Source organism: Nicotiana tabacum, chromosome 3 (genome assembly GCF_000715075.1).
Source record: "Nicotiana tabacum cultivar K326 chromosome 3, ASM71507v2, whole genome shotgun sequence".
NCBI lineage: Eukaryota > Viridiplantae > Streptophyta > Magnoliopsida > Solanales > Solanaceae > Nicotiana > Nicotiana tabacum.
The window spans coordinates 111,885,464-111,899,664 of NC_134082.1; positions in this window are offsets into that span (position 1 = coordinate 111,885,464).

Consider the following 14,201-nt stretch of genomic DNA (forward strand, 5'->3'; position numbering starts at 1 on the left):
CAATAAGGAGAACAATCACTTCAATTAAGGCAAATAAGGGCCAAGTAACAAGTAAGAGTTAGAGGAAAGTTAACAACATCGTATGGAGCATATAGAGGTAAAACAAGCAATTAGGAAACCCAATCATATCGGAAAACTTCTTACTTAATGAACATAAGGACCTAAGAACCCTAAAGGAAAATTTCCCATAAATAAGTTCGAGCACACACTCATCACCTAGCGCGCACGGGCCACAATTAGCATAGAAGACTTAAATCCTAAGGGAAAGTCCCCCCCACAAGGTTAGGCAAGATACTTACCTCAATCCGTCCAATTCAATACTCAATTTAGCTTTTCCTTTACCAATTCATCAACGCTCGGCTCAATCTAGCCAAAAACGACTTGAATACATCAAACAATGCAAGAGGAAATAATTTTAATTAACAAAACTATGATTCTTATACAATTTGTAAAAAGTCAACAAAAGTCAACTTTCCGAGCCCACACCTCGAAACCTGACAAAATTTACAAAAACTGAATACCCATTCCGATACGAGTTCACCTATATGAAAATTATCTAATTCCACCACCATTTGGTCCCTCAAATCATTATTTTACTTTTTTGAAAGATTTCACAATTTTTCCCAAATTTTCCTTTAGATTCTCATGAATTTGATGTTAAATCTAAGATATAATCACAAAATATACTTGGAAATTGATTAGAGACACTTACACAATGATTTGATATGAAAATCTTCTCTCAAAATCGTCCACTCTCGGAGTTTGGGCTCAAAGAATTTGAAAACTGAGCAAAAACTTAGAATACCCAAATTTTAGCAAGCTGGAGATGTCGCATTTGAGACACTGGGTTCGCAAATGCAAACTCGCAAAATCGAAGAAAGCTTCGCAAATGCGAAGCCTAGAATAGTACTGTCTTCATCGCAAATGTGACAGGGAGTTCGCAAATGCGAACTCTGAGGGCTTCGCAAATGCGGGATTTTATTCACAAATGCGACTCAGTGCCCAGCAGCCAAGGTTCGCAATTGCGATGACTACCTCGCAATTACAGTAGTCGCAATTGCGACCAAAACCTTGCAAATGCGAGAAAACCAGAACCAACACACATAAGTTTAACAAAACAATCTTAAGCTAATCCAAAACTCACCTGAGCCCCTGAGGCTCCAAACCAAACACTCCCACAGGTCTGAATACATAACACAAACTCTCTTACGTGATCGGAACACTAAAATAACCACTAGAACCACGAATCGGATGCCAAAACGCATAAAAATCACTATGGACTTCAAGAACTTATAGAATTGCAACCAAGCATCCGAACATATCAAATCAACTCCAAACAATACCAAATTTTGCAGGCAAGTCCCAAATGACATAACTGAGTTGTTCCAACTTTCAGAATCGTATTCCGACCTCGATAACATAAAAGTCAACTATGGGTCAAGCCTCTCCATTTTCCAAACTTTAACTTTTTCAACTTTAGCTGTAATGCCTCAAATTACCCTACAGGCCTCCAAATCCAAATCCGAATGCACGCCTAAGTCCAAAATCACCATACGAAGCTACTGACATCATCCAAAACTCATTCAGGAGCCGTTTACTCAAAAGTCAAATTCCGGTCAAATTCTCACCGCTTAAGTTTCCAAAACTAGTTTCCTTCTTCCAATTCGACTCCAATTCATCCGGATATAGAATCCAACCATGCACGCAAGTCGATACACATAATATGAAGCTACTCGTGACCTCAAATTGCCAAACCAGACACAATTGCTCAAAACAACCCGTCGGGTCGTTACATCCTCCTCCACTTAAACATACGTTCATCCTCGAACGTGCCCGGAGTCATTCAAAAGCCATCGAACCACTGCATGAGCTCACCATACATGCATCCGGGGTTTATTCCCCCATTACCCAAACCTAGGTAGGACTAACAATGCAACTTAACTAAAGGTCTCATCTCATCCTTAGTCCATACCCTTAGGACAGAACCCAAACATCAACATCTGAAATTCATCATAGGACCCGAATCCCACATCATCATACTGAATAAACCTGAACAAGCTGAATCAAGTCAAAATTCTAATCCAGAATACAATCACATGCTGTTCTACACAACTCAAATGACCGAAACAATAACCTCTGACCACCATACCCGCTCAAATAACACCCTGGATGCCGGCAATACACTACACATTGAATACAACCTTGTTCATGACTTCCACAACACTGCCCATGATAAAGAAACATGTGGAAGCTCATAGCCGCCCATGAAGTCAACAAGTCAAGAAGCTTTCTAGCCCGCCAAGGGTCATTACCCAAATCTTAGCAGAAACACCCTCATACTTCCAAACACTCCTCACCCCCAATACCATAATACTATTCTCAGGTCCAAGAACATCATCACAACCAATACAAGCAGCCCAACTAACAACTCATCACAGAACCACACAGATTCTCACACTACCCAATTCGTACACCAACCAACAATAACTTAATTATGCAGCAGAAATAAAAAAAGGAGAGCAAGGTATAAGAATTTTCTAACAAGTACTACTTATGTAACAACAAAAGTATAGTTTTCATCAAATCGTCCCACCGAGGGGAAAACAGAAAACCAAATAAATACAAGGAAAGGGTATCCCACATAGCATCCGCTGTAGCATGCAGCCCGCTCCCAAATACTCATCAAGCCAAAATACTCGAGTTCACTAATAATATGAATATTGATATAGAGTACATCAGAGTGCACAATTATAATTATGAGAAAGTGAAGAGAAATAAATAAATAGACATGGAAAAAAGCAAGCACGCCTAAGGTGCAATGAGCAGATCAACATCACAAGGGCTATTTCGCCCGCATCGCTATAAGGCCTGAACAGAATTACAACATGCGTGGAGAATAATCATACAACCTCACCGCCTAGAACAAAATAAAAGAGTAGCACATAACATAGGCTAGGGGGAACAAATAATATCCATTCTACCTGATAATATAACCAAAGTGACAATCTCACAGGAGCACCCAAACTCGACCTGATACAAAATATATATTCTCGTTGATCTCCCAAATAGCCCCTAACCAAATACTGATCCTTCCCAATTAGGTAAATATTCTTCAAAAATCCACAACAACTTATCAATGACGCATACTATTAATCATCCCATTCTTAACATTTCTTCACAATCCGCAATCAAGAAATAGTCCACACTTGAAGGCATCTAGCCCCTAAACCTTGGGAATACCAAAATTTCCATACCCAAACTAAATTATGCAAATCAAATGGCTGATACATCACACCCCATCATTCTATTGAAGCACTCACATAGAGTTTCTGGCCACGTAAAAAAATATGAACCTCGAAAACCTCAAAACCCAGTAATCACCATGCTACTAGCCACGCACCCGCAAACCAAAACTTGAGGTCCTTCCTGAAAATGCACACTCTTCACATATGATAGCCAACAATGCCAACACCCTATTAATTTCTGATACCTATTCAGGAGAAATCCACAATGTATAACATGTTCCTTATGCCCATAGCTGCCAGCCGACTCAAGTCGTTGCCCAAACATCGAGAACTCCCCGAGATCCCCAAGAAGCACAATAACCTTAAGAAAACAACAAGACATAATAAGTACGTGATAACTACACCGGCAAGCACAAAAATGTGGACACATAGCATATATGCACGGGGTCATAGAGGAATTCACAATTAAGAGATAACAAAACAATAAGGAGAACAATCACTTCATTTAAGGCAAATAAGGGCCAAGTAACAAGTAAGAGTTAGAGGAAAGCTAACAACATCATATGGAGCATATAGAGGTAAAACAAGAAATTAGGAAACCCAATCATATCGAAAAACTTCTCACTTAATGAACATAAGGACCTAAGAACTCAAAAGGCAAATTTCCCACAAATAAATTCGAGCACACACTCGTCACCCTGTGTGCATGGGCCACAATTAGCATAGAAGACTCAAATCCTAAGGGGAAGTCCCCCACACAAGGTTAGGCAAGATAATTACCTCAATCCGGCCAATTCAATACTCAATTTAGCTTTTCCTTTACCAATTCATCAACGCTCGGCTCAATCTAGCCAAAAATAACTTGAATACATCAAACAATGCAAGAGAAAACAATTTCAATTAACAAAAATATGATTCTTACACAATTTACAAAAAGTCAACAAAAGTCAACTCCCCGAGCCCGCACCTCGGAGCCCGACAAAATTTACAAAAACTGAATACCCATTTCGATACGAGTTCACCCTTATGTAAATTATCTAATTCCGACACCATTTGGTTCCTCAAATTATCATTTTACATTTTTGAAAGATTTCACAATTTTCCCCAAATTTTCCTTTAGATTCTCATGAATTTGATGTTAAATCTAAGATATACTCACAAAATATAGTTGGAAATTGATTAGAGGCACTTACCCAATGATTTGGTATGAAAATCTTCTCTCAAAATCGCCCACTCTCGGAGTTGGGATTCAAAGAATATGAAAAATGAGCAAAATTTCAGAATACCCAGCTTTTAGCAGGTTGCAGATGTCGCATTTGCGATACTGGGTTCGCAAATGTGAACTCGCAAAATCGAAGAAAGCTTCGCAAATGTGAAGCCTGGAATAGTACTTACTTTATCGCAAATGCGACAGGGAGTTCGCAAATGCGAACTCTGAGGGCTTCGCAATTGCGGGGTTTTCTTTGCAAATGTCACCCAGTACCTAGCTGCCCATGTTTGCAATTGCGATGACTACCTCACACTTGTCACCAAAACCTCAGAAATGCGAGAAAACCAGATCCAGCACACATAAGTTTAACAAAACAATCCGAAGCTAATCCAAAACTCACCCGAGCCCCTAAGGCTCCAAACCAAACACTCACACAAGTCTGAATACATAACATAAACTCGCTTGCACGATCAGAATGACAAAATAACCTCTAGAACCACGAATCGGATGCCAAAACGCATAAAAATATCTATGAACTTCAAGAACTTCTAGAATTGCAACCAAGCGTCTGAACCATATCATATCAACTCCAAACGACACCAAATTTTGCAGGCAAGTCCCAAATAACATAACGAAACTGTTCCAACTTTCGAAATCACATTCCAACCTCGATAACACAAAATTAAACTATGAGTCAAAGCTCTCCATTTCCAAAACTTCAACTTTTTCCAACTTTAGCCGTAATGCCTCAAATTACCCTACGAGCCTTCAAATCCAAATCCGAACGCACGCCTAAGTCCAAAATCACCATACAAAGCTTCTGACATCATTCAAAACTCATTTCGGAGTCGTTTACTCAAAAGTCAAATTCCGGTCATCACCGCTTAAGCTTCCAATTTCTTCCAATTTGATTCAAATTTATCTGGAAATAGCATCCAACCATGCACGCAAGTCGATACACATAATATGAAGCTGCCCGTAACCTCAAACTGCTGAATCGGATGCGATTGCTCAAAATGACCAGTTTGGTTGTTACAACAGTAAAATAAATGCAAAAATCTAGTAGGAATAGAACTCAAAGGAAGCCAATAGTTCAAAACACAGTAATAGCAATAGCGGGGATCTCCCAGGATACCGTCCCGTAGTTTAAATATGCAGTGCAGGGGGATCTCCCGGAATACCATTCCGCAGTCCCAAAGTAAATATGCAGGGAGATCTCCCTGAATACTGTTCAGTAGTCCCAAAGTAAATATGCAGTACAAGGGGATCTCCTGAAATACCGTTCCGTAGTCTCAAAGTAAAATATGCAGCTCAACCAATATAAACCGCAGTCACAACAAGAAAACTTACACGCCTTTCAAACTAAGGGGAGTTCCCTCACACAAGGTTAGGCAAGCCACTTATCTCGAACCCAAGGTCACTCAAAGCTCAATCACAACTTTGCCTTTCAAACACGCCTCCGAACCAACAATATCTAGCAAATTACCAACCAAATGTTTCAAAATAAGCCTTAGGAATTACCCACGATAACAAAGGGCTCAATTTAGGTCATTATTGAAAAAATCAACAAAAGTCAACACCTGAGCCCGCTTGGTTTAAACCCAAAATTCGGACCAAAACCCGATTACCCTTTCACCCCAGAGTCTGGATATACAATTAGTTTTTGAATCTGACCTCAATTTGAGGTCTAAATCCCCAAATTTTCAATTTCCTAATTTCTACCCAAAAATCCCCAATTCCACCATGAAAACCTTAGATTCTAGGTTGAAATCTTGTAAAATGAAATGAAATATTGAACGAAACAGTTTAAAATCACTTACCTATGATTGGGGAGAAAAAATCTTTGGGAAATGCCTCTTGTGTTTTAGGTTTTGAAAATTTGAAGAATGAATGAAAAATCTCGTCCAAGTCTCATTTACCCAGCTGCAGATGTCGCAAATGTGACCTACACTTCGCAAATGCGAAGCCTGCAAATGTGAAGGAGGCATCGCAAATGCGAACCCCTTCTCACCTCTGCATTGTTAGCAAATGCGAGTAATAGTTTGCAAATGCAAATATGGGCAAGACCGCATTTGCGACCATGTGATACAAATGCGAAAAACACTCCTCCCCAGTTTCCATCGCAATTGCGAGGAATTGTTCGCAATTGCGAACAATGGCCTCCACAGCTACTCTTCGCAAATGTGATGGGTAGGTATCAAATGCGAACCCAACAGTGGTTGCAAATCCGAAGCTTGATCTCATAATTGCAAGACCAGAGGCTCTGCAACAAGAACTAAAGCACACTAGCAAATTTCTAAGTTCAAAACACTTTGTAGCAAATTTGAAACTCGCCCGAGCCCTCGGGGCTCCAAACTAAATATGCACACAAGTCTTAAGACATCATACGAACTTGTTCGCTTGATCAAATCGCAAAAATAACACCTAGAACCACAAATTTAACACCAAATCAAATGAAATTCTCAAGAACACTTTGAAATTTCAATTTTCTCAACCGGACGTCCGAATCATGTCAAACCAATTTCGTTTTCATCAAATTTCATAGACACGTATTAAATATTATATTGAACATGTACCAGGCTTCGGAACCATAATACAGACCTGATACCAACAAGATCAAACAACAAAAATTTCTTAAAAACCATTAAATTTTCACACTTTCAATTTTCAACAAAAATTCATAACGCGAGCTAGGGACCTCCGATTCCGATTCCGGGCATATACCTAGGTCCCATATTTCGATACGGACCCATGGGAGTATCAAAATACGAATCCGGGTCCATTTACCAAAAATATTGACCGAAGTTAACTCAAATGAAGTTTTTAAATAAAAATCCTTATTTTTATTAACTTTCAACATAAAAACTTTCTAGAAACACGCACGAACTGCGCACACAAACCGAGGAAGGATAAAATAAGATTTTTAAAGACTTTAAACATAGAATTTGGTTTTTAATTCATAAGATGACCTATCGGGTCATCACAGTAGCCACTTCCCACTTCTTCAGAGGCACTTTAAAATGTGCAAGCACAGATGTGAGTATGAAGCCATAGGGAATGGCATGAGACTTTTTGCCATTGATAACCCTATCAAGTAGCTGAATTATAAATCCAGGCCAATTAATCTGCTTCCCACTATCCAAACACTCTATCAGTACCATGTCCATGAAGTTTGCAATGCTCCTCCTTTCCTGCCTTGGTAGAACACATTTGATGACAAATTAGTACAACACTTTGTGGGATGACTTCAACTCACTCTTGTACACAGCCTTGGGCTCCAGCTCGTCCTCATTGTCACTGAATTTTCTGATAATGGACAGGGCAGTAGGAACGTTTTCTAGGCTTGGCCACTTAAGCTTATTGTAGTCATTGTGCCCCTCAGCAGGTACACCCAGAATTTTACCCAACTCGTTCACGTTGAAAGAGATTTTCACCCCTTTCACCAGGATGGTAACCTGTTCATCCTTCACTGTAGCATTTGCCATAAATTCAACAATTTCACTCCTTACTAAGCTGCCATCCAACTGAAATGTCCTTCCAGCCTTGCAACTCCAATTTTTCAAAAAGCAACACCATTCCTTCCTTCTCCAAATCCCTGAGGAGTCTGCCCTTCAGAATTGTTCTCTTGCCAAACTTGGCCATATTGTCATTTTCAGTATTTGAATCATCTTCCTCTTCCTCTCTACTCCATTCTTCTTCCTCAACAATTTTTAACTTTTTAGTTTTCACTGCAGACCTGGTCCTTTTTGCCAAGGTAGATGGTTCAGCAAACTTTGATATAGAAGTAGACTTCTTAGTGGAAGTCTTGGTTTTCTTAGGCTTGGGAGTCTGAACCTCCACTTCAGCAATCACATCTTCATCTAGATGGACTAGGTCCATCTCATTCACATCAACAGCCTCAACAGGCTCTCCCACCTTCTTCTTCCTTTTGTCCATCCTTTTCTTTTTGCTTTCTTCTAAGGCTCTCTACAACTCTTCCTTATTCTGCTTTAGCTGACTTCTTGTGGATCTTCCTCTTGTGGGAGGAATTTCAATAGTCAGAAGGGGCAGCCTTTCTTTTCTTGTTAGCCCTAGCAGTGCCAGAGGTCTTAGCCTTAGAAGTTCTCTTCTTCTTAGGATTGTAGCTGTCACCTACTTTCTTCAATAGGTCTGCGAGGGTTTTTTCAACTAATGAACTAGGTTCATCTACTTTTTGCCCAAGGTTAACCAGCCCTTCAGCGGCTTCGCCAGACCTACTTCCCCTATTTTCTAGACACTTTCCTCCACTTTATTTGATTCTGCTCCACAAATAGCCATTCTACCTTTATCAGAAGTGGGTGAAGAATCAACCACTCTTTTCCCCATTCCCTTTTCTCCACTTCGAACACCCTCACTCTCCTTTTCTTTTACCTTTTTATTTTTACCACCTCTCTTTCTAGACTCAGATGTTTCTACATCCACCATATATCCAACCAAAATAAACCTATTCTCTAGATTTTTAGCCAACTCAGAAATGACCTCAGTAGTAGTATTTGGGTTAAAAGTTACCTATTCAGTATCAAAAGACCCAATTTCTTCCCCCTCAGTAGCATACATGAAGTATTTTTCAGAGTTCGGGGTTCTTGGGCTTGGCTAGCTTTCAATTGAGCATCTAATTTCTATGATAATTCCCTCCCAGCTACTTTCTTGCGAGCAAGCATCTTTACTCTTCTTTTCTTAGGCTGAGGAGTGGTTGAAGATGAGGAGCATGGTGGGGGAGCACCAGGGTTATCAGAGGGGTTAGTCATTTTGTGCTTGGTTCTTGGAAGAAAGAATAAAAGGTAGAATGAAATTTGGAAGATGAGAGAAGATGAAAAGTGTTTTCAATGGTTTGAGAATTATGAAGAGAAGGCAGAGATGATGATGATCAATTTAAAGGAAGTGGGTAATTAATGGGTAACGATAGGCTCATCAGTCTTCTACAAGTCTAATCGAACTGAAATGTCAGTTTTGAATAGACGGTGGAGTCTTCCCTAGAGTCTAGGTGATTTAATTTGGTTAGGATTCTTTTGAACGGAACTAGTTCAAATTAATTGGATAAGTTTAAGAGAAATTTGGACTTAGGTAGGACTCCGCTCAGGATTCAAATATTATTATTTTAAATTATATAGAGTATAGAAAACATACCGTGATATCTTGATGAACCAAGTTCTTCACTGATAATTCTCTTTTGTAAGTCTAGATTTGTCAAAATAGAGAAAATATCACTAGAGATTAATGAGTCATTTTAACACATGACACAAGAGTATACTATTAAAAGTATGAGATTTAGCAAGATCTAATCTACTTAAATACAGGATTTTATAGATTTTCTAACCAACTTTTTTTTCATTTTTTTCGTTTAACCTTGAACTGGACCTTTTAGGTGATCTTAATCATCACTAATTCCAACATGTTCCTCTCAAAGTGATCTCTACTTGAGGCTTTTGTGAAGATGTCAGCAATTTGCATGTTAGTAGCACAAAACTCCACAGGATCAAAACTTTCTCATAGTTGTCCCTCAAAAAATGGTGCCTAACATCTATGTGCTTAGTTCTATTATGATGAACCAAGATTTTTGATCATATTAGTGGCATTAGTGTTATCACAACATATAGGAATGCAACCAATGTTAATTCCAAAGTCCAATAATTGTTGTTTGATCTACAACAATTGAGCACAACATGAAGCAATAACAACATAATCAGCTTCAGCAGTAGATAAGGCCACTGAATTTTGCTTTTTGGTAGTCTATGGATGTGAACCAAGAAAGTGTGCCATACCTGAGGTGTTCTTCCTATCCACAAGGAAACCTGCATAATCAGCGTCAGCATATCCCACTAGGTTAAAATTGCTACCTTTTGGATACCAAAGACAAAAGTCAGTGGTGTTTTTCAAGTATCTCAATATTCTCTTGACAACAGTCAAGTGGGACTCCTTTGGATTTGCCTGAAATCGAGCACAAAGACCTACACTGAAAAACAATGTTAGGTCTGGTAGTAGTGAGATATAAAAGAGAACCAATCATTCCCCTATACAACTTCTGATCAACAGATAAACCAGGTTCGTCTATATCCAATTTTGTGGCTGTTTCTATAGGACTATTGATTTTTTTATTCTTCTATTTTAAACCTTTTAAGCACTCTTTCACATATTTCTGTTGATGGATCATAGTTCCATTTGAGTTTTGTTTAATTTGTAAGCCTAAAAAGAAATTAAGCTCACCCATCATACTCATTTCAAATTCACTCCCCATTAGTTTAGCAAATTCCTTACTTAGTTTATCAGTAGTTGCTCCAAAGATTATATCATCAACATATATCTGCACTACTAAGAAGGTCTTTACCTTTTCCCTTCAAGAATAAAGTGTTATCGATTTTACCTCTCTTGTAGCCATGCTCACGTAGGAATTTTGATAATCTTTTATACCATACTTTAGGAGCCTGCTTGAGCCCATAGAGTGCCTTGTCAAGTTTGTACATATGATCAGGACACTCTTTGCTTTCAAACCTTGGAGGTTGCTTGACAAACACTTCTTCCTTTAAATAGCCATTGAGGAAGGAACTCTTGACGTCCATCTGGTGAAGAGTGAATTCCATGTAACCAACAAAGGCTATGAGGAGTCTTATTGCTTCCAACCTTGCAACTGCAACAAAGGTCTCATCATAGTCTATGCCCTCCTCTTGGATATATCCTTGAACCACCAATCTCGACTTATTCCTTGTAACTGTTCCATCTTCATCAAGTTTGTTTCTGAAGACATATTTTGTGCCAATAACTGATTTAGGTCTTGGTACCATATGCCAAACTTGATTCCTTTCAAACTGGTTGAGTTCATCTTGCATTGCATTTACCCAGTCTGCATCCTGCAAAGCCTCAATAACATTTTTAGGTTCAATAAGAGATAAGAAAGCATCAAAAGCACAAAGATTCTTAATGAAGATCTGGTTTTAATTCCAGAGGTTGGATCAGTAGTTACGTTCTGAATAGGATGAGAACTTTGGTACTTGTAAGGTTTCACAACCAACTGGTTTCCTCTTAATGTTTCTCCAATGTTTTGTTGCGAAAAATAGGTTCTTGGACAGGTTCCATCGAGGTATGAGATTTAGTTCCTCTTTGTTCAGTTTCCCCTGCCGAGTTGCCTTAAATAGAAGAACCTGTTCCATTACATGTTCCTTCTTCTGGTGCAGCTTCAGCCTGGGCTGTGATTTCATTTAAATTTCTTACCGGCCCAATTGCTTCATCTTCATGTTCCTGTCTCTCAGAAGAATGTTAGTTTCATCGAAAACCACATGTACACTTTCTTCTACACACATAGTTCTTTTGTTGTATACCTTATAAGCTTTACTATGTGAAGAATATCTCAAGAATACTCCTTCATCACTTTTCAGATCAAACTTATCTAGGGTGTCTTTACCATTATTGTGCACAGAGCACTTGTATCCAAATGCCCTAAGATGAGATATATTTGGTTTTCTCCCTTTTAGTAACTCACAGGGAGTCTTTTCTACAAGAAGTCTAGTCATGCACCTATTGATGATGTAGCATGCAATATTTACAGCTTCTGCCCAGAAGCTATAGGGCAATTTAGTAAAAAGAAGCATAGTCCTAGCCATATCTTCAAGTGTCCTATTCTTTCTTTCAACTACTCCATTTTGTTGTGGAGTCCTAGGAGCAGAAAAATTATGATCTATGCCATGCACATCACAAAATTCAGCAAACTTAGCATTTTCAAATTCAGTTCCATGATCAGACCTAATTGATGCAAGTTGATTACCTAGTTGTTTCTGAGTTTTTCTAACAAAAGAAGTAAACATGTCAAATGCTTCATCTTTAGATGTTAAGAACAATGTCCAAGTAAACCTAGAGTAATAATCAACAAGCCCCATCACATATCTTTTACCACCTCTGCTTAATGTTCTCATTGGACCACAGAGATCCATATGGATCAGTTCCATTGTTCTGATGGTGTTTACCACTTTCTTGCATTTAAAAGAGGATCTTACCTGCTTCCCCCTTGCACAAGCCTCACAAACTTTGTCTTCCTTAAACTTGATGTTAGGTAGCCCTATCACCAGGTTCTTGGAGACTAATTTGTTGAGTTGACTCAAACTTGCATGTCCAAGTCTCTTGTGCCAAAGGAGGGGATCATTGTCCAACACACTTAAACAAGTGAGTTCATTTTCTGAGAGTGTGGACAAATTTATAATGTAAATATTATTTACTTTTTTTTCCTGCAAAATAATTTTGTCAGTGGTAAGATTTATCACAAAACATTTAGTAAAGGTGAATGCTACCAAGTTACCTCTGTCATAGAGTTGTGATACACTGGTTAGACTGTATTTTTAAGCCATCTATAAAGTAGACATTCTCAAGAGAGTGAGAATCTGTCTTACCTACCTTTCCAATCCCAATGATCTCACCTTTCTAGACATTCTCAACAGAGTGAGAATTTGTCTTACCTACCTTTCCAATCCCAATGATCTCACCTTTCTTCCCATTTCCAAAGGAGACATTTCCTCCTTTGAGGTCCTCAAGTGAAAGGAACTGGTTCTTGCTTCCTGTCATGTGCTTTGACCAACCACTGTCCATGTTGATTTGGATGTTCCCCTTCACTTGAACCTGCAAAAGGAAATCAACGGTTAGTTTTAGGAATCCAAACTAGGTTGGGTCCCTTTCTATAGGCAAAAGGGTGAATCAAATTCTTTTTGGCCCAACCTGGCAACCTATTTTCCCCTTGAACAAATATTTTATTCTTTTGACTAGCCTTTTCTTTTGCAGTACATTCACTTTTGTAGTGACCAGTTTTACCACAGTGTATGCAAATTTTATTCTCAGGAAGTGTGAGGTACTTGCTTTTGGGATCCCACTTAGGTGCAGGGGTCCCGTAGCCAAGTCCTCTCTTATTGCTACTATGGTATTCATGTAGCCATGAAAGTGCATCTGAGGACCTATTCCATTTGCAGGTTCTGTCTAGCTCGTGCTTGACCTTGCTTAGATTCTCCTTTAGGACTCTTATCTGCTCATCTCTTTTGTACAACTCATCTTTTATTTTTCTTAGATTTTCTTCTAAAGTGAGTTGTGTATGATCAACTTTCGTTTTGCCTGTTCCTAATTTTAGTTTAAGATTTTCAAATCTAAACTCTGGGACAGTGGTGTCATGTTCATGAACCTGGCTCTTTAACTCAACATTTTTACTATCACTTTCACTACCCTAAATTCCAGATTTTGTACTTAGCTTTCAAAATCACACACTCCTTAGACAACTATTCCTTTTCATTTTTTAGATCCTCAGTAACATCAATGAAATCTAGAAGTAACTCAGATAGCCTTTCTTTAGACAAAATTTTGATCTTGTCTTTGTGATTAATTACACTTACCTCAGATTCCTCATCAGATTCTCCAATGGGCATAAGTGCTTGTTCATCTACATCTTCATCATCCGAGCTTTCTCCCCAAGTAGAAACTATAGCCGTTGTTGATCAATTGTTCTTCTTGGGTTGAACCTGTTCCTTCTTCCTGTTTCTTAATTCAGCTTTTTCCTTCTTCCATTCAATTTCCCATTGAGGGCAATTTTCGATGTGATGATCAGTCTTCCCACACTTGTAACACCCTCATGGGTTTTCTTTTCAGGAATCCTTGGTTTGCTGTAGTTTCCACTTCTTGAAGGACCTTTTCCTCTTATTAGGTACTTCTTGAAGTCCTTTGTGATCATGGCCATTTCATCATCTTCTAATTTAGAACCTTCA